Here is a 23,017-nt window from a genome sequence, read left to right as displayed (position 1 = left end):
CAGTATTTAGACCATCTGAAAACCAATTGGTACATCAACATGCTACTATACAGATCCTAATCCATGCTCCCTTCCTTGTCTTGTTGATAAAGACTCCTAGCACGAACAGGGCTCAGCTGCAGTGTTGGATTGCTTTGAGGTCTGCCTAGTCACTCTCAGAAGTCTCTCTCTCTCTTCCTCTAAATGTGATTGGCTCACTCTCTGGCAGGGCCACAACTGGCATGCCCTGAGGCTGGCCAGTTTCCAGCCTGCCACTTGCTGCCCAGATGCCGTCAGCTTGGACGACTAAACTCAAGGGTGTAATTTCCCTCTCTCTTCCTCTCTACCTTCCTATATCGCTCCATTCCTCACTTCCCCCAGCTACAGTACAGTGAAACCATGGTTACCATGGTGAAACAGGTTGGATCATTGACACAAGCTCAGTGGCTCAGGTCCCTAAGAACCATTATAGTGTCTGAGTTAAGCTGGGCTTTTTTACGTGTCACCTTTCCATGCAAAATAAAATGGAATAGAATATCGCCCTTCATCATCCACATCCCCCAACTGGAGGTTAAAGTCGGGCAATGATGACATGTCTGCCCATCCTCGCTCTATCCATTACCGGGATATCTTGGGCTCTATTCAATCAGATCTGCTTTAGCCGACATCCGCATAGCGCTTGTTTTGACAGTGTCAGAGGTAGAATTACATTAGTGCTGTCCAATCCACAATTGGTTCCTGGCATTATACCTAAAGCAGACATTGCCATTGGCTGCACAGAGTCGCAATGAGAGGAATCCCATAGAGCCATTACAAGTTTGAACAGCGTAATGTGAAATGTAATTTGGGGAAGAGTGAGGTAAATTTTTTAATTTTTTACAGTCAACATCACTCCATCAAGGGAAATATAGCATTCTTTCTACCAAGGACATCTACATATATTTCAGGATGTTGTGTAACCCTGGAAATAATCAGAATTAATGTATATGTAACCGATGTGAAATGGCTAGCTAGTTAGTGGTGGTGAGCGCTAATAGCGTTTCAATCGGTGACGTCACTTGCTCTGAGACCTTTAAGTAGTTGTTCCCCTTGCTCTGCAAGGGCAGTGTCTTTTGTGGTGCGATGGGTAACGATGTTTCGGGGGTGGTTGTTGTTGATGTGTACAGAGGGTCCCTGGTTCGAGCCCAGGTTGGGGCGAGGAGAGGGACGGAAGCTATACTGTTACATATACATTACAGTTCTGAAAATATAGCTTTTTGGGGAGGATAAATCCGCGGGACAGGGTAAATTAATCCGCCGACAAATTTCTGTACTGACTAAAATATGACCACTAACTTTTTTACAACTTTATTGCCCCAAAACAATTAAACACTATCCCTTTTTGGTCTTTTACATTTTTTAAGCATCTTTTAACACAGGCAAAACTTTTAACATAACCCATGCACATTCATTTGCTCAACTTGCCATTGACTCAACTTACCTGAAGGCAAACATTTTGACTATATTAACCCACACAGCTACAAGGATGCACTTTCATGCTAGGTTTAGGACCTCATATCGAAGCATATAGAGACCCAAGCTGATGAAAAGAACACACTTAATGTTATCTACTTTGGTTTAGATACAAGCATCATGAAATCCTCAACACAATAAATTAATTTATTTGACTTGGTGAAATCAGTTATTGGGACCTAACTTCCTTGTCACTTTTTCCATGTGGTTTCTTCCTTCACAGACTCCATTAAATTATGACCGCTTACTAATTATTCGGTCAAATTATGAATTTTGTGTATGGTTTCAAATTTAGCGTAATTATTTCTATAGCTTACCCTTTCTTGTTCTGAACTTCTGACGCGAGTAGGACGGGTGTGGTTTTGTGACAATGATCAAGAGCAGCGGCTCACCAATTTGACAGCTCCAATGCAGTTACACCTCAAACACCTCCAAAACATCAGCTATGAGGGTGTCGTCTATCGCCGGCTAACGCATGATCTGATTGAATCTAGTCATAAAGGCTACTGGATAAGGGAAGACCTCTCAAACTGCGTACTGATGTTTAGAGTTGAAATGGGACGCAATGCTGAGGCATGTTGCCAACTGCAGTTTATCACATTAGTGAAGGATTTGTATTGGCATCAGCCAGGTCTCCTATCCTGTTAGTGTCCTGTGTACATCACATTACCATTCACTTTCAATCTCTTTTACCAAGCTGACCCAGTACCGTGACCACTACTGCTACTAACCATAACACACATCAGTGAATAAACATTATTTTGGGGGGGCCATTTGAGACCCCATACGAAAGCATGGCTGGTAAATCCATTTGTTCTATCTACTGTAAGACAGCCTACATCACACCGAAGGGTTTCTACTCAAGCATAGAATTCCTTAATCCCATAACTACTGGCAGGTTAAGATGCACTTTGAGTAGAGTTGGAGCCCCACAATGGAGGTAACAAGACAAAGTGGTTTACAATTCAATACCTATGACAGAAACCACCACTATAATGTCACACAACAAAGCATCAATGTTTTCCCATTTCTGTCTGGTATGCTTTTTTTCATTTGATTTGAACCATTATTTAACTAAGCAAGTCAGTTAAGAACACATTCTTATTTACAATGACAGCCTACCAGGGAACAGTGGGTTAACTGAATTGTTCAGGTGCAGAATGACAGAGTTTTACCTTGTCTGCTCAGGGATTCGATCCAGCAACCTTTTGGTTACAGGTCCAACACTGTAACTACTAGGCTACCTGCCGCCACCCATATTTTAGTGTGGAGATTAATGTCTTAGGTTGTCATTTTTCCACAACCATAAAGTTGTGTTGTTAGGTCATAAAAACTGTCATATAAAGCATTTAACTGTGTTGGCTTAGTTGATGGCGCCAAATCGTTTGCTTGGTTATTCCTAGTAAAGTAGATCATCTTACACAAAGGCCCCAGGCAGTGTTGGAAGTGGGTCAGCCCTTGCCAGAACTTGATTTCCAACTAGTTTGAGTAATAATATTTAGAAGAACTATGTGGTGTTTACCTAAGCAAGAAAACTGAAGTTATAGTCAAGCATTGGATGACACTGGCACCGGCAGCTCCAGGCCACTGCCCTTCCCAAAGAGTATACGTGTTGCCACCCAGAGAGCACTGATCTCAAAGACATGACTCACACAGTCAACACTGATATGGATACATCACTATATTTTGGTTACATATATAGTATATACATATATACAGTACCAGTCAAAAGTTTGGACACCTGCTCATTCAAAGGTTTTTCTATATATTTACTAATTTCTACATTGTAGAATAATAGTGAAGACATCAAAACTATGAAATAACACATATGAAATCATGTAATAACCAAAAAAGTGTTAAACCAAACAAAATATATTTAATTTTTGAGATTATTCAAAGTAGCCACCCTTTGTCTTGATGACAGCTTTGCACACTCTAAACATCCCTTAAAACAGCTTGGAAAATTCCCGAAAATTATGTCATGGCTTTAGAAGCTTCTGATAGGCTAATTGACATCATTTGAGTCAATTGGAGGTGTACCTGTGGATGTATTACTCAGTGCCTCTTTGCTTGACATCATGGGAAAATCAAAACAAATCAGACCTCCACATGTCTGGTTCATCCTTGTGCGCAATTTCCAAACGCCTGAAGGTACCAAGTTCACCTGTACAAATGCAAGTATAAACACCATGGGACCACGCAGCCATCATACCGCTCAGGAAGGAGATGAGTTAAGTCTCCTAGAGATGAATGTACTTTGTTATGAAAAGTGCAAATCAATCACAGAACAACAGCAAAGGACCTTGTGATGATGCTGGAGGAAACAGGTACAAAAGTGTTTCTATCCACAGTAAAATGAGTCCTATATCGACATAACCTGAAAGGCCGCTCAGCAAGGAAGAAACCACTGCTCCAAAACCACCATAGAAATGCCAGACTACGGTTTGCAACTGCACTTGGGGACAAAGATTGTACTTTTGGAGAAATATCCTCTGGTCTGATGAAACAAAAATAGAACTGTTTGGCCATACTGACCATCGTTATGTTTGGAGGAAAATGGCGGAGGCTTGCAAGCGAAAGAACACCATTCAGCACCAGCATCATGTTGTGGGGGTGCTTTGCTTCAGGAAGGACTGGTGCACATCACAAAATAAAAGGCATCATGAGGTAGGAAAATGATGTGGATATATTGAAGCAACATCAAGACATCATTCCGGAAGTTAAAAATTGGTCGCAAATGGGTCTTCCAAATGGACAATGACCCCAAGCATACTTCCAAAGTTTTGGCACAATGGCTTAAGGTCAACAAAGTCAAGGTATTGGAGTGGCCATCACAATGCCCTGACCTCAATCCCATAGAAAATGTGTGGGCAGAACTGAAAAAGCGTGTTCGAGCAAGGAGGCCTACAAACCTGACTCAGTTACATCAGCTCTGTCAGGAGGAATGGGCCAAAATTCACCCAACTTATTGTGGGAAGGTTGTGGAAGGCTACCCGAAATGTTTGAACCAAGTTAAACAATTTAAAGGCAATGCTACCAAATACTTATTGAGTGTATGCAAACTTCTGAGCCACTGGGAATGTGATGAAAGAAATAAAAGCTGAAATAAATAATTATCGCGACCATTATTTTGACATTTCACATTTTTAAAATAAAGCGGTGATCCTACCAGACCTAAGACAGGGAATTTTTATGGTCGTCATGACAGATGCCCAGGATTAAATGTCAAGAATTGTGAAAAACTAAGTTTAAATGTATTTGGCTAAGGTGCATGTAAACTGTATGTTTCGGGCCATGTTAGAGAGATGGTAACTCTGCAGATCCACCAAGACAGACCAAAAGCAGTCATAGGACAAAGTCACCGAGAGGGGTACAGCCAGTCGGAGTCTCTATCAGCTGGCAGTGGGAAAGATGCTGTACATGCAGAGATGCAGAGGAGGAACGACCAAGGAGAAATTAGGAGAGCAAAGAGGTGAGATCAGAGGGGAGATACGCTTTGGTTAGAACCCAAATTGAAATATCACTGAAAATTCACTTGACTTTTTATATACAGTGCCTTGCGAAAGTATTCGGCCCCCTTGAACTTTGCGACCTTTTGCCACATTTCAGGCTTCAAACATAAAGATATAAAACTGTATTTTTTGTGAAGAATCAACAACAAGTGGGACACAATCATTTATTGGATATTTCAAAACTTTTTAACAAATCCAAAACTGAAAAATTGGGCATGCAAAATTATTCAGCCCCTTTACTTTCAGTGCAGCAAACTCTCTCCAGAAGTTCAGTGATGATCTCTGAATGATCCAATGTTGACCTAAATGACTAATGATGATAAATACAATCCACCTGTGTGTAATCAAGTCTCCGTATAAATGCACCTGCACTGTGATAGTCTCAGAGGTCCGTTAAAAGCGCAGAGAGCATCATGAAGAACAAGGAACACATCAGGCAGGTCCGAGATACTGTTGTGAAGAGGTTTAAAGCCGGATTTGGATACAAAAAGATTTCCCAAGCTTTAAACATCCCAAGGAGCACTGTGCAAGCGATAATATTGAAATGGAAGGAGTATCAGACCACTGCAAATCTACCAAGACCTGGCCATCCCTCTAAACTTTCAGCTCATACAAGGAGAAGACTGATCAGAGATGCAGCCAAGAGGCCCATGATCACTCTGGATGAACTGCAGAGATCTACAGCTGAGGTGGGAGACTCTGTCCATAGGACAACAATCAGTCGTATATTGCACAAATCTGGCCTTTATGGAAGAGTGGCAAGAAGAAAGCCATTTCTTAAAGATATCCATAAAAAGTGTCATTTAAAGTTTGCCACAAGCCACCTGGGAGACACACCAAACATGTGGAAGAAGGTGCTCTGGTCAGATGAAACCAAAATGGAAATTTTTGGCAACAATGCAAAACGTTATGTTTGGCGTAAAAGCAACACAGCTCATCACCATGAACACACCATCCCCACTGTCAAACATGGTGGTGGCAGCATCATGGTTTGGGCCTGCTTTTCTTCAGCAGGGACAGGGAAGATGGTTAAAATCGATGGGAAGATGGATGGAGCCAAATACAGGACCATTCTGGAAGAAAACCTGATGGAGTATGCAAAAGACCTGAGACTGGGATGGAGATGTGTCTTCCAACAAGACAATGATCCAAAACATAAAGCAAAATATACAATGGAATGGTTCAAAAATAAACATATCCAGGTGTTAGAATGGCCAAGTCAAAGTCCAGACCTGAATCCAATTGAGAATCTGTGGAAAGAACTGAAAACTGCTGTTCACAAATGCTCCTCATCCAACCTCACTGAGCTCGAGCTGTTTTGCAAGGAGGAATGGGAAAAAATGTCAGTCTCTCGATGTGCAAAACTGATAGAGACATACCCCAAGCGACTTACAGCTGTAATCACAGCAAAAGGTGGCGCTACAAAGTATTAACTTAAGGGGGCTGAATAATTTTGCACCCCCAATTATTCAGTTTTTGATTTGTTAAAAAAGTTTGAAATATCCAATAAATGTCGTTCCACTTCATGATTGTGTCCCACTTGTTGTTGATTCTTCACAAAAAATACAGTTTTATATCTTTATGTTTGAAGCCTGAAATGTGGCAAAAGGTCGCAAAGTTCAAGGGGGCCGAATACTTTCGCAAGGCACTGTATAAAGAGAGGCTTATCTGGTCAGAATGGGGCCATACCTGCATGGTCGTCATGACAGATGCCCAGTAGAGCATCAAAGCATTGAATGGTGGAACTCTGTGCAGCACTTCCCCCTGACATAATCATTGGTTCATCCCCCACACCCTCATACAGCAGCCCTCCTGAAGCATGGGGTTATCACTCCATGTACGACAGCACTATACAGAGTTACACTAGATATACAAAAGTATGTGGACACCCCTTCAAATTAGTGGATTCGTCTATATCAGCCACACCCGTTGCTGTCAGGTGTATAAAACCCACAGCCATGACATCTCCATAGACAAACATTGGCAGTAGAATGACCTGACTGAAGTGCTCAGTGACTAGCAACGTGGCACAGTCATAGGATGCCACCTGTCTAGAAGCAACAATGGCTCAGCCACGAAGTGGTCGGCCACACAAGCTCACAGAATGGGGCCGCTGGGTCCTGAAGCACGTAGCGCATAAAAATCATCTGTCCATTGTTGCAACATTCCCTACCAAGTTCCAAACTGCCTCTGGAAGCAACGTCAGCACAAGAACTGTTAGTCAAGAGCTTCATGAAATGGGTTTCCATGTTAGGTATACAAGCCTAAGATCACCATGTGCAATGCCAAGCGCCAGCTGGAGTGGTGTAAAGCTCACCACCATTGGACTCTGGAGCAGTGAAGTGATGAATCACTCTTCACCATCTGGCAGTCCTACAGACATATCTGGGTTTGGCAGATGCCAAGAATACGCTACCTGCCCGAATGCATAGTGCCAACTGTAAAGTTTGGTGGAGGAGGAATAATGGTCTGGGGCTGTTTTTCATGGTTCGGCTATCCTCATTAGTTCCAGTGAAAATAAATAAATGATATAGCATATAATGCCATTCTAGACAGTTGTTTTTCCAACTTTGTGGCAACAGTTTGGGGAAGGCCCTTTCCTGTTTCAGCGTGATAAAGCCCCCATGCACAAAGCGAGGTCCTTACAGAAAGTGTTTGTTGAGATCCGTGTTGAAGAACTCGACTGGCCTGCACAAAGCCCTGATTTCAACTCCTGTGGGATGAATCTGGTGGAAAGCCTTCCCAGAAGAGTGGAGGCTGTTATAGCAGAAAAGGGGGAACCAAGAACCCGAAAAATGATGTCCCTCCCACCTCTAAAACCAAAGTTGCGCCCTTCCTGAAGAGATCACAAAGACAGAAAGAGACAGAAGGAGAATCAGGGTTACAATGAGGATGTCAGAGAGATACAAAGTCTGTGAGAGATACATAGATAGAGCAAGATAAAGAGAATGAAAGACACATATACTTTCCTGTATTACTGAGCTAGAAACCCTCTCCATCAAGAGAGAGACCAGGAAGAAGCCTCTACAGCTTTCTCCCCCAGTGAAAGAGAATAGTGTATCCGAGTTCCTATATTCAAAACCACATGAATATTGCATGGAAACCACATAAAAACAGAACCGAAAACAGGAATTTACAGGAAATAAATTCAAATGTACTTGTATCTGTCATATTCACCTAATCTTCATGTCCCTGAAATGACAAGTTTAAGAAAGAATGTCAATCAGTGGAGGCTCCTCAGCGGAGGAAGGGGAGGACAATCCTCAGTGAAATATCATAAAAATAAAAATTGTGAAACATTAAAAAGTTATCATATTTAAATAAAACTACATTAAATATATTCATATGTCACCAAATAATTGATTAGATCATTTTTTTTTGCAATGAAGGTCTACAGTAACTTCAACAACACTGTCTGGGGTAGCGCCATAGTACATTGACATCAATACAAAACCAAGGAGGAATTTGGATACATTGTTGGATAGAGATAATATGAAAGGTGATAGTTGAGCATTTTTTGGTTATTATTCAATTCAAATTAGTTTTTTCAAATTACAGTAGACTGAATAGGTATATTATAAATTGTTTTATTGGTTCTAAAACTTTATTCTTGTGTCCAGTTAGTGCAATTGTCTTGCTAATTTCAGTAGCAAGCTAGCTACTGTACCAGCGCGAGTGTGAAGTTTTCTACACCAGAATGGTAGAATGACCAATGCTGCCGAAAATGTTGTGGACTTTTTGTTGAAGAACCCCTTTCATTCTCTGGCGTACACGGAAAAGGTGCGAATTAAAAGCGAGGGTCGACCGCTGCCTGAGATCAGTTTCATGAAGAAAGATGAAAAGGTGAGCTCGTTCAATATCACCTGGTATCAAAAGTATAGCTGGTTAACAGGGAGCCTGTATTACTGGGCTTGCCTGCGTTTTTGGCCATGCAATAATTTGCTTTTAGAGGAAAGTTCCGCCGACAAGGAGTTTTGCCGAGGTAATTGAACGTTACGATGCTTTACTTGCTGAACATATCAAACTTTCGACTGTCATTTCTGAGATGTCGAAAACAATCCCGAATGATTTGAAAGCTTCCATCGCATCATCCATTAAAAGATTAAAGAGAGTTTGACGCAGCACATTTTTTTTCGTGTGTGCTCAAGTAGACTTTCCACTTTCCTCCGGTATTTATTTCCCAAAGATGATAACACAATCACCCCTGACAGACACAAGCAAAAACTAATGATATATATGTTGCAGCAACCTAGACTACACCTAAACATTAGAAATGGTGTATGGGATGAAAACAATAATATTTTTCAGTCTAATCAACTGTAGCTTACTAATTAGAGCAGCTGCATACAGCCTATGCGCCCTGTCCATCTGGTCAGTGCAAACTAATTGGTAACGTTATGTATTTATAGTCCATTTGTGTGCCAAGAGAACATGTGAATGTAGTCAAATGGGCTGGCTAGGCTGCCTATACGTTTTTAATCCAAAATGATTAACTGGAATGAATGAATCAACATAATAGTGATGAAGGATGTGAGTAAATCATGTGATCTAATTGTGATCAACTGGTCCCATGATATCCCATATAAAACCTTTTTACAACTGATTATTCACTGTCATACCTTATAGGGTCCAGAGTTTTCCTAGTTATGTTAACATTTAAGGAAAAACTGGATGATCAGGGCTTTATTCAGGAAAGTTTCTTGGGCTACTTTGCTGTGTCAAGTGGGCGAGGTGCTGTGTTTGACTTTATGAATTTTGAGATGTCTGAATTTAAGTTTATAGAGAAAGTCATTGTCCAAACCTACGATGGCGCAGCTGTAATGGAATGTATCTGCTTTTGTCTGCTATATGTCCCCTCCTGTTCCCTGATTAAGAAGTGATGACTACTCCACTCTACTACCTTTGTCAAATTTCTCCTGACATGAACTGAAGCCATGTCTCATGTGCCCGCACATCCACTGGCACATTGAATGTTTCCCCTCCCAAGTACTGTGAGTACCCCTATACATTTTCACTCATTTCTTTATGTAGAGTCAATCACATACGCATACACAATCACATTATTACACACAAATGATTTTACTCCTTGCTTGGACTAACTCATTCGTAGCACTTTTGTCTAACTGTGTAGTGTGTTGTGTTATGTTTTTGTCTTCCCAGTCAAATCCTGTCCTGCGCTGGTCAAGCCTTTGAACACCTCAACTCAGGCCCTCATTCAATCACTGCTGTGATCCCTTTCCAACACTAAGTAGCCCTCGCATTCCTATTCCCCATAATATGGTACTATAAATATCTTTATTAAATGCTTTAGGTTAAAATAATTAGTCTTTGATGATTTTTGAAACACACTTTGTCGTCTCTGTGCGTTACGCTCCTATACTGTGGGTCACCCATCCTCCTCAATGTTTCAAGTCACCAGCCTCCACAGATGTCAATACATTTGTTTCCTAAACAGTACATGGTCCTGTGGTGTTAATAGAATTGATGGTACAGGATAAGGGTGTAGTGGCATTTTGGGTATGGGTTGAAAGGAAAGTGTTCAAGGGGGAAGAGCTATGGGGTAGTGACAGACCAGGGGGTAAGGTTCTATGGCCCAGCTCACCCTGTAGGTCATTTAGTCTCCATTTGGCCAGAACAGAATCTGCATAGGTCAGGATGGGGGGCAGGCCGGGTCTCTGGGAGACCAGCCAGTAGGGCAGAGCCAGCAATTTGGGGAGAGTTTAATCAACACAAACAATGCCAACAATCAATGGGACATAGTTCAAGTCTGAGGTTAAAGTTAATGCTGCAATGTTTTTTTTACCTTGGCCGGCAGGTATTGCCCCTCCTGCCAGACATAGACCAAGGTGAGCCAGCCTCAGCTTCCGATGGCCCTTCAGGTGATGGGGACTCAGCACGGGCATCTGTTTCTAACAATGTGTCTGTTAGTATGGGGTCTATCAGCAACACGGGTACAATCACAGACATCAGCATGGCCATCACAAGCCCAGACACATACAAAGTCACATCACTGCTGAAGCCAAAATCAACTGTATTTGATTGTTGACTAAGATACATGTGGTTTCTCACCTCTTTTACCAGGTGTCGTAGCTGATGTGTTTGGATGAGGGGTGTGAGGTTGGTGGCCAAGTCCATCCATACCCGGTAGTACTGTGAAATGTCTGTCTAAAATGGGCCATACAACTAGATATGACAGTACGCTGATTTATCTGTGCACTATACACCAAATAAGAAGGTTTTGTGCTCTAGAAGTTCAAAAGTTCAAGCAAAATATATGTTTTTGGCTCTACAATCGGAATGTACTGTAAGTTAATAAGGTGTGATGGGATAAAAATATCTAAATTTGAGAGTAGAACTTGATGTAGTGTTGACATTGAGCACACTCTTTCCCATGTAAGTCAGTAGAGACCAGAACATACCAACTGTCATGTGCTCACAGCTCAGTGTGTGCTGGAGGGAGAAAGATTGATAGGTGTCCATATAACATTAATCAAAGCAAACCTATATAGCAGTTTAAAACCCTGGTAGCACATGGTATTTGTGGATCAAGAGTCACTGGAGGAAATACCATGGGTCACTGAGACTGAAAATAATTCCAACCGTCTCATATTATTGGTGCGGAATCTACAGACTGACGTTACATGTGGGAGGAAGTAGGTCGTCTATGTTGCTTTTCATATCTCAAAACCAAAACCAGGCATTTATTTGAAAGATTAGCTTAGCTGATCTAATTTGTAGAGAGCAGAGAAGCAGAGAAATCAAGCTTGCTTCATCAGCAAAACAAAACAGCCCTTAAAGGAAAATGTACCGATATGGTAATAAATAAAATGCCAACAGATAAACCTGAAGTCTCACCATTAATACAATTCTGTTAACAGTAATTGCAGTCATTTTGAGACATTTTCTGACAACATGCTGAACTCAAATGACATGTATAAAGTTAGAAAAAGATGCCTTACTGCTGGCTGCTTGAGGAGGAATCCAAACTCCTAAAACACAAATAAACAGTCCAGGCCAACCTGCAGTGATGTGCTGGTGTAGCTTTACTGTATCTATCACTCACTTACACTTTATGTATTTACTATTGAACGCATCCCTTTAATCATGATTTCTGACATTTTTAAGTCCAATCCTAGAATGCTGTGTACAATATCATGTGATACAAAGCAGTTCCTCAAATCTGGGATAGGATCTGTGTGCGTTTCCCGGAATTAGGAACCTTATGATTGTCATATTGGATTTAGATTCAAAATAAAAAGAGACAACTTGTCAAGACGAGACTGAATTTTAAACCTGACCCAAACGACTTAAAAAGTCAAAGCCATCCTTAGAGCTCCTGAAATAATAATGGACTGCTTCAGGAACAGCAAGCTTTAAAAGCCAGCAGTCGCCCTGCCCCGCCCCCTTTGGTTAATGTTGCAACCTCGGACAACAATTTCCCGGAAAGCCCAATCCCCCCTTCTAACCACTTGTGAAATCCCCTCACAATGATCTCAAACTGTGTTTCTAATACACAATTAAATAAAAAACAGACGACCCCTTGCTTATCTGGAAACTTGGGTATGTTGTGGTGGACTGTCATTACGATTGCTTCATGGAAACCTGGTAAAAGTATGTTTAGTGTGGCTAGCCACGGAACGGTTCTGAATTCACTGTCAGCTTGCAGTCAACGCTATAACTAAGCACGGCAAACCTGCGTATTGGTGATTTCTCGAGTATCATCAAAATAAATCAATCACGGCACATTTTTAGACTCATTCAGCAGTTTTTGCCTGGTTAAGTACAATACATTGGAAATTAATGTTGAAAGTTACATTTATTTTCCAAAAACTTTGAAAATGATGATGTCGCTGCTTCCTGTTGACAAGACATTTTGATAAATACCTCCCAAACACAGTTTTAAAGTGACCTAATCAATATGCAAAAACAGATTGATGTATTGAAAACATAAACATAAAATGTTCTCTCTACATATAATGTCAAGCAAAAAAAAGAAACGTCCTCTCACTGTCAACTGCATTTATTTTCAGCAAACTTTACGTGTAAATATTTGTATGACCATAACAAGATTCAACAAGTGAGACATAAACTGAACAAGTTCCAGAGACTTGTGACTAACAGAAATGTAATAATGTGTCCCTGAACAAAGGGGGAGGGGGGTCAAAATCAAAGTAACAGTCAGTATCTGGTGTGGCCACCAGCTGCATTAGGTACTGCAGTGAATCTCCTCCTCATGGACTGTACCAGACTTACCAGTTCTTGCTGTGAGATGTTACCCCACTCTTCCACTAAGGCACCTGCAAGTTCCCGGACATTTTTGGGGTGAATGGTCCTTGCCCACACCCTCCGATCCAACAGGTCCCAGACATGCTCAATGGGATTGAGATCCGGGCTCTTCGCTGGCCATGGCAGAGCACTGACATTCGTGTTTTGCTAGAAATCACTCACAGAACGAGCAGTATGGCTGTTGGCATTGTCATGCTGGAGGATCATGTCGGGATGAGCCTGCAGGAAGGGTAACACATGAGGGAGGAGGATGTCTTCCCTGTAACGCGCAGCATTGAGATTGCAGGCAATGACAACAAGCTCAGTCCAATGATGCTGTAACACACCGCCCCAGACCATGACGGGCCATCCACCTCCAAATCCATCCCGCTCCAGAGTACAGGCCTCGGTGTAACGCTCATTCCTTTGACGATAAACGCGAATCCGACCATCGCCGCTGGTGAGACAAAACCGTGACTCGTCAGTGAAGAGCATTTATTACCAGTCCTGTCTGGTCCAGCGACAGTGGGTTTGTGCCCATAGGCGACAATGTTGCCTGTGATGTCTGGTGAGGACCTGCCTTACAACAGGCTTACAAGCACTCAATCCAGCCTCTCTCAGCCTATTGTGGACAGTCTGAGCACTGATGGAGGGATTGTGCATTCCTGGTGTAACTTGGGCAGTTGTTGTTGCCATCCTGTACCTGTCTCGCAGGTGTGATATTTGGCTGTACCGATCCTGTACCGATCTAGGTGTTGTTACACGTGGTCTGCCACTGCGAGGAAGATCAGCTGTCCGTCCTGTCTCCGTGTAGCTCTGTTTTAGGTGTCTCACAGTACGGACATTGCAATTTATTGCCCTGGCCACATCTGCAGTTCTCATGCCTCCTTGCAGCATGCCTAATTTATGTTCACGCAGATGAGCAGGGACCCTGGGCAACTTTCTTTTGGTGTTTCAGTAGAAAGGCCTCTTTAGTGTCCTAAGTTTTCATAACCGTGACCTTAATTTCCTATCAACTGTAAGCTGTTAGTGTCTTAACGACTGTTCCACAGGTGCATATTTATTAATTGTTTATGGTTCATTGAACAAGCATGGGAAACAGTGTTTAAACCCTTTACAATGAAGAGCTGTGAAGTTATTTGGATTATGAATTATCTTTGAAAGACAGGGTCCTGAAAAAGGGATGTTTCTTTTTGCTGAGTATACATGTGCAGCAATAGTATTCATAATACTTGTATTTTTATTTCACCGAAAACCCTGTTGTTTTGACAAGTGACAATAAATCACTCATCTAGTAGGGGAGAGATAAGGTTGCACATCCTGTTATTACTAACACAGCTCCAACTGGGAATCATGTGTACAGCACCGGTTAGAGGACAACATGAAGGAGACAGCTTGCTACATTATGAAGTGTTGCATTTAGATTCAAGTGGGACACCAAGTGTAACGCAACACTTTTTTGTTGAAAACTTCCATCAATATCATAGTGAAATTAAGTAATTTTAAGATTATAGTGTACAGTTTAGATTATAGTATACAGTATGTTTCCCACTCAAACTATTGCAACAATGACATCAATTTATCAGTTGAACCATTCCCATACAAAAAAGTAATATATGGCCTTATACAGTTGAAGTCTGAAGTTTACATACACCTTAGCCAAATATTTTTTAACTCAGTTTTTCACAATTCCTAACATTTAATCCTCGTAAAAAATTCCCTGTCTTAGGTCAGTTAGGATCACTACTTTTAATTTAAGAATGTGAAATGTCAGAAAAATAGAGAATTATTTATTTCAGCTTTTATTTCTTTTATCACATTCCCAGTGGGTCAGAAGTTAACATACACTCAATTAGTGTTTGGTAGCATTGCCTTGAAATTGTTTAATTTGGGACACCTGTTTTGGGTAGCCTTCTGCAAGCTTCCCACAATAAATTGGGTGAATTTTGGCCAATTCCTCCTGTCAGAGCTGGTGTAACTGAATCAGGTTTGTCGGCCTCCTTGTTCACACACGCTTTTTCAGTTCTGCCCACAAATTTTCTATAGGATTGAGGTCAGGGCTTAGTGATAGCCACTCCAATACCTTGACTTTGTTGTCCTTAAGCCATTTTGCCAAAACTTTGGAAGTATGCTTGGGCTCATTGTCCATTTGGAAGACCCATTTGCGACCAAGCATTAACTGATGTCTTGAGATGTTGCTTCAATATATCCACATCATTTTCCTACCTCATGATGCCGTTTATTTTGTGAAGTGCACCAGTTCCTCCTGCAACAAAGCACCCCAACAACATGATGCTGCCACCCCCATGCTTCACGGTTGGGATTGTGTTCTTCAGCTTGCAAGCGTCCCCCTCAGACCAAAGCCTCAGACCAGAGGACATTTCTCCAAAAAGTACAATCTATGTCCCCTTGTGCAGTTGCAATCCGAAGTCTTTTTTTTAATGGCGGTTTTGGAGCAGTGGCTTCTTCCTTGCTGAGCGGCATTTCAGGTTATGTCGATGAAGGACTCGTTTTACTGTGGATATTGATACTTTTGTACCTGTTTCCTCCAGTATCTTCACAAGGTCCTTTGCTATTGTTCTGGGATATATTTGTACTTTTCGCAAAGTGCGTTTATCTCTAGGAGCCAGACTGCGTCTCCTTCCTGAGCAGTATGACGGCTGCCTGTACCCATGGTGTTTATACGTGCATACTATTGTTTGTACAGATAAACGTACCTTCAAGCGTTTGGAAATTGCTCCCAAGGATGAACCAGACTTGTGGAGGTCTACAATTTTCTTTTCTGAGGTCAAGTAAAGATGATGATGTCAAGTAAAGAGGCACCGAGTTTGAAGGTAGGCCTTGAAATACATCCACAGGTGCATCTCCACTTGACTCAAATTATGTAAATTAGAAGCTTCTAAATCTATGACATCATCTTCTGGAATTTTCCAAGCTGTTCAAAGTCACCGTCAACTTAGTGTATGTAAACTTCTGACCCACTGGAATTGTAATACGTGAAATAATCTGTCTGTAAACAATTGTTGGATAAATTACTTGTGTCATGCACAAAGTAGATGTCCTAACCGACTCGCCAAAACCTATAGTTTGTTCACATGAAATTTGTGGAGTGGTTGAAAAACAAGTTTTAATGACTCTAACCTAAGTGTATGTGAACTCAACATATATTTTAAAATATAATATCATATATTTTTATTTATTTATTTCACCTTTTATTTAACCAGGTAGGCTAGTTGAGAACCCATTTATAAACGTGTCATACATTTGAAAACATATGTTCATATATTTTAGTAAAATATATAAATCTCACACCTACCATAGAAAAAATACTGTTATGGGTATGTATTTTCATCATGAAAAATGTACTTGGATCGTTTATTTTTTTATGCATTTATTGCTTTGAAATGTGTTCCAGAATAAAAATATTTTACATGGCATATATTATACAACAATATCAATCTCACGTGTAGGGATCAATTATTTTCTAATTGCATTTAGTGATAGGCAGCCTTGACTACTTTTTCATATCTTTGTGTTTACTGTAGATGTTGCCATTTATTTTGAGATTAGATTGAGATGGTTGTAGACTATTGCCAACAGCAGGGGTGAGGGAGCACAGCCATCTCCTGAGGGATCTCCTCCCAGACCTGGACTAAAGCATACGCCAACTTCTGGACGTTCCCCAGACCTGAATCATGGACAGTTGGTGGATGGAGCGAGACATGATGTCCCAGATGTACTCAATTGGATTCAGGTCTCGGGAACGGGCGGGCCAGTCCATAGCATCATTGCCTTCCTCTTGCATGAACTGCTGACACACTCCAGCCACATGAGGTCTAGTATTGTCTTGCTTTAGGAGGAACCCAGGGCCAACTGCACAAGCACATGGTCTCACAAGGGGTCTGAGGATCTCATCTCGGTACCTAATGGTAGTCAGGCTACCTCTGGCGAGCACATGGAGGGCTGTGCGGCCCCCCCAAAGAAATGTCACCCCACACCATGACTGACCCACCGCCAAACCGGTCATGCTGGATGATTTTGCAGGCAGGAGAACGTTCTCCACGCCGTCTCCAGACTGTCACGTCTGTCACATGTGCTCAGTGTGAACCTGCTTTCATCTGTGAAGAGCACAGGGCGCAAGTGGCGAATTTTCCAATCTTGCTGTTCTCTGGCAAATGCCAAACGTCCCGCACGGTGTTGGGCTGTAAGCACAACCCCCACCTGTGGACATCGGGCCCTCATACCACCCTCATGGAGTCCGTTTCTGACCGTTTGAACAGACACATGCACATTTGTGGCCTGCTGGAGGTCATTTTGCAGGGCTCTGGCAGAGCTCCTCCTGCTCCTCCTTGCACAAAGGCGGAGGTAGCGGTCCTGCTGCTGGGTTGTTGCCCTCCTACGGCCTCCTCCACCTCTCCTGATGTACTGGCCTGTCTCCTGGTAGCGCCTCCATGCTCTGGACACTACGCTGACAGACACAGCAAACCTTCTTGCCACAGCTCGCATTGATGTTCCATCCTGGATGAGCTGCTCTACCTGAGCCACTTGTGTGAGTTGTAGACTCCGTCTCATGCTACCACTAGAGTGAAAGCACCGCCAGCATTCAAAAGTGACCAGAACATCAGCCAGGAAGCATAGGAACTGAGAAGTTGTCTGTGGTTATAACCTGCAGAACCACTCCTTTATTGGGGTGTCTTGCTAATTGCCTATAATTTCCACCTGTTGTCTATTCCATTTGCACAACAGCATTTGAAATTTATTGTCAATCAGTGTTGCTTCCTAAGTGGACAGTTTGATTTCACAGAAGTGTGATTGACTTGGAGTTACATTGTGTTGTTTAAGTGTTCCCTTTATTTTTTTGAGCTATAAAAAATAAATGTATACGCTAATGCTAGCCTGTCAAGCCTATAGGGTTGCTATTAGCTTAGGAGCTACCATTAGTTGGCTCGGTATTTAAATGGCTGAGTTGGTTTATGGTTAATTTAAAGGCATTTTTATTGAAACATAGTACATGGCTTTAATGCGATTTAAATGTGAACTTTGTCTGAGGTGTCAGACTCGACGACAGTTGCTGTCCATTGAAACACTGCCATTGCTTAATATTTTTGTCCTGGGCTTAGCGAAGGGTGATTTGGTGTTGGGAATTCTATTGTAGGATCTGTTACTCTGAGACATGCATATCGTAAAACCACACCATATATCATCAAAACTGATCTTGAACGCAAACGTTCCATTGTTGATTACTAACCTGTTTAGAAGGTTTGAATCCCAGGACAACTGCCCTCTGGTGAGTACATGTTGGAAGAACAGTAGACTGATATAGCTGCATTAATGTAACATGTGCCAAAGCTCTGTGCTGGAAAGTATTGGTAGTGCATGGGTGAAGTTATGCTTGTAATACTTATTTGAGCTTTGTGTTTAAAACGTCTTGATACTACCCATCCCGCATGTGGGAGCGTAATCATAGCCTCAAACTAATTAGAATAACGCAGCGGACATAAATCTTCCTAGAAAATGTTCCTATTCATGAAAATCACAAATGGAATATATTGAGACACAGCATAGCCTTTTGTTAATCACACTGTCATTTCAGATTTTCAAAATATGCTTTACAGCCAACGCTAGACAAGCATTTGTGTAAGTTCATCATGGCATAATGCTATGCTAGGCTCTGCTACCAGCAGGCAACATTTTCACGGAAATAAGAAAAGCAATCGAATTAAATCATTTACCTTTGAAGAACTTCGGATGATTTCACTCAGGAGACTCCCAGTTAGATAGCAAATGTTCCAAAAATATTATTTTTGTAGGCGAGATAGCTCCATTTGTTCTTCACGTTTGGCTGAGAAATCGACACTACAACACCGAACTTTTTTCCAAATTAGCACCATAATATCGACAGAAACATTGCAAACGTTGTTTAGAATCAATCCTCAAGGTGTTTTTCACATATCTATTCGATAAAATATCCACCAGGACAACTGGTTTCTCATAAGAAGCGATTGGAAAAATGGCTACTTGTGAACTTTACGCAAGATTTTCTGCGGGAGCCATCGTGACCACTTGCTCAATGTGGTCCCTTACGGCTATTCTTCAACATAAATGCGTAAAAAGACGTCACAATGATGTAGACACCTTGGGGAATACGTAGAAAGCGTAAGCTCATTCGTAGCCCATTCACAGCCATATAAGGAGTCATTGGCATGCAGGGCTTTCAAAAAATGGGGCACTTCCTGGTTGGATTTTTATCTGGGTTTCGCCTGTAACATCTTATGTTGCACTCACAGACAATATCTTTGCAGTTTTGGAAATATGCATAGTCGAGCATCTTGTCGTGACAAAATATCCCATTTAACAGGAACTTTTTTTATCCAAAAATGAAAATACTGCCCCCTAGTTATAAAAGGTTATTTAGGTTTTTGGAACCACATACTCTTCAAAAAATACCTACTCAAAACACAACTCATGGAGACATCTGACACAGTAGTGCTTTGACAGCTCACGTGTGGAAGAATGATTGAGGAAGATGGAGGGAGATGATCATGGACTATAGTATATGGAGGGGTGAGCACGCCTCCATTTACATACAGTGGGGCTTACAGAAAACGTTTGACCTCTGTCATTGCCAACAAAGGGTATATAACAAAGTATTGAGAAACTTTTGTTATTGACCAAATACTTATTTTCCACCATAATTTGCAAATAAGTTCTTTAAAAATTCTACAATGTGATTTTCTGGATTTTTTTTCTCATTTTGTCTGTCATAGTTGAAGTGTACCTATGATGAAAATTACAGGCCTCATCTTTTTAAGTGGGAGAACTTACACAATTGGTGGCTGACTAAATACTTTTTCCCCCACTGTAGCAGAGCAGGTCGAGAGCTTCAATTTCCTCGGTGTCCACATCACAAAGGAATTAACATGGTCCACACACAGAGGGCATGATAGTGCCTCTTCTCCCTCAGGAGGCTGAAAAGATTTGGCATGGGCCCTCAGATCTTCAAAGTTATACAGCTACACCATTGAGAGCATCTTGACTGGCTGCATCATCACTTAGTACGGCAAGTGCAATGCACCCGACCGCAAGGCGCTACAGAGGGTGGTGAGTAGGGCACAGTACATCACTGTGGCCGAGCTTCCCACTATCCAGGACTATACCAGGTCATTTCAGGGGAAGGCCCAAAACATTTTCAAAGACTCCAGCCACACAGTCCGCCATTATCGCACGGCACAGTGTCAGTGCACCAAGTCTTGAACAGCTTCTACCACTAAGCCATTAGATTGCCAAATGGCTACCCACTGCTGCCTATCATCTATTGTGTTGCCTAGTCACTTTAATCCTACCTGTATTTTTTTATTTAACCTTTATTTAACTAGGCAAGTCAGTCTTATTAACAATAACGACCTAGGAACAGTGGGTTCCTAGGCCTTGTTCAGGGCAGAACAACAGATTTTTACCTTGTCAGCTCGGGGATTCGATCTAGAAACCTTTCGGTTACTGGCCCAAAGCTCTAACCACTAGGCCACATGCCACCCCATAGTACATAGCTACCTCAGTTACCTTGTACCCCTGCACATCGACTCGGTGCTGTGTATAACAATGTTGTTTTTAATTGTTATTCAATGTAGTTATTCCTCGTGTCACTATATTTTTAATATAATATTTTTAAATCATTGAAAAATGACACGTACGTAAGCATTTCACTGTTCATCTACACCTGTTTACAAAGCATGTGACAAATACAATTTGATTTGAAAGAAATCACCTAATATATGGCCATTTGTTGAATTTCAACAACAATTGTGCTAGGTTTATCTGAGAGACATCGTTAGCTGTCAGGGAGACTTTGAACAAGCTGCCTCATGTTCTGTGCACTTTGCGCAGCAGTGTATTTGGGGAGAACACTGTGTCATTACATGCATTGTCAGGCAGTGTGATTACTCAGAGACATATCTGTCACAGCAGTGCTTTGACAGCTCACATTGTGTGGAAGAACGAGGGAGGAAGATGGAGGGAGAGAGCTTAGGGCAATGCTTCAGTGTCAGCTCAGCTATACAGTTCATTAAGAGCACCCACCCTGTCATATAACCTGCCAGTTCAAGTCTACCTCTTCTGTGTCCCTTATTCTCCTCGCAGTAACATTTATGGTAGCATTTTGTCCCAAGCTCGCAGGAAAAACTTCAGTAGGGTGAGTTATACTACACTTATCCATGATGTCTCTCCGTCATCACACAACATCTTGTGATGCATTCATTTTAATAGCAGGTGGCCTTGTCTAAATAACTATCTTTGTACACCCTGTACCTGACATGTTTTAGACTCACATATGCGGAGTTTGACAAGAGTTTGATATGAAGAGTACCCATTGATTCTGGATGAAAGCGCATGTGGGTGTGAAAGAAATAGATATGAGAGTAAAGTACACCGCCAGACAAACAGGATATAGTTCCTCTTTAATACACAGCATACAGTAAATGGAACTGACAATGATACACAACGAGAGGAGTTTTTTCACCTGTCAACCTATCAGAGAGTGAACATAGCTCAGACTGAGAAGAGGAGAACCTTTATAACCAATTATATCAGCTCCATCAACCTTTGTGCCAGGTGTTGCCTTTGCACCAGTGAGAAATAGGCGAAGGAGCACAATGGGTGAGACCGAGAGCAGGAAAGAGAGCTAGACAGCGAGAGAATGTTGTTTAGTGCAGTAAAAATGTTCTGCTCCCCTGAACTTCGGTGTGTTTATTTTGCAGTAACGCTCTGAAAGCCCATTGCATATTTACTAAAAGCATGGGCCTCTAAGAAATGCTCCCCTCTAAAAATCCAGTGAGTTGCTTTGGATGCTAACCAAAATAGTTTATGATTGGCTTGTAAGCTACGTGAGGTGGATACATTTTGAGTTTAAAAGAATAGTGTCCTTCTCGACAGTGGGATGAGTCGTCACCAATATGTTTTCTTAGACAAGACATCACTAGTGTTATAAATACTACATTATATATTGTGGTAGGTAGGAGTGCATGAGATTACCCTTCACTGTGCTGCAGATGTGACACTGTGCATGACAGTCTTATAGCCTTCCTTGCAAACTGACATCTGCCACTGTGCCAGCTAACCCTATCTACCTGACACACTTCAAATTGCTTTTGGGCTCCATTTCCATAGCAACCAGGTGTGTCATATCACATATTCTATGCTCAACCTGTCAGTCTATCTCTGTGCCTCAGGGATAAATGGATCCAATCAGAGAGAGGAAGGAAAACAAGCTGAAATAAGGGCAGACAGTCAGTACAATGAGTTGCCTTGAGGTTGTTTGTGGGGTTCAGATAGTAAACTTTGATCTCTTCCTAGAGAAGCCCACACCCTACATTTATTAATCAACACACTAATTGATATTTCTCACATAAACAAAGCTTTTGACGTAAGATAAGAAAAGTTACCAACGAGACACTGAGCCAAATAGGAAAGTCTCTTCTACAGTCGATGAGCTGCTTAAGTAATATATAGCATTTTTTAAGTGATAGTGTTCACAGACCACATGACTTGACATGAAGTTGATATTTCTCATCAGGCTTATGAGCTATGGGTAGGTGTTCATGATGCTGATCATGACTAGATAAATTCTATACTGTAGACCAGGGTTTCCCAACTGGTGGCCCGGGGGGCGAATTTGCCCCTCAGGTGATTTTATTTGGGTTACTGAGCCCCTCCCCCCAAAAAAGTATATACAGTATACACTACTGTTCCAAAGT

General features: G+C 41.7%; 1 long non-coding RNA gene across 1 annotated transcript; it reads left to right on the top strand.

Moving 5' to 3' along the window:
- Nucleotides 1-8,724: 8,724 nt before the first annotated feature.
- On the top strand, nucleotides 8,725-10,306 carry LOC135511628 (uncharacterized). The gene is made up of 3 exons (XR_010451281.1): nucleotides 8,725-8,846; nucleotides 9,878-9,994; nucleotides 10,164-10,306. It is a non-coding gene; the product is annotated as an uncharacterized LOC135511628 (long non-coding RNA).
- Nucleotides 10,307-23,017: the final 12,711 nt, after the last annotated feature.

This window comes from Oncorhynchus masou, chromosome 24, assembly GCF_036934945.1.
Source record: "Oncorhynchus masou masou isolate Uvic2021 chromosome 24, UVic_Omas_1.1, whole genome shotgun sequence".
NCBI classification, from domain to species: Eukaryota; Metazoa; Chordata; class Actinopteri; order Salmoniformes; family Salmonidae; genus Oncorhynchus; species Oncorhynchus masou.
The sequence above is the reverse complement of the archived record's forward strand: the minus strand, read 5'-3'. Positions and strand labels throughout refer to the sequence as shown.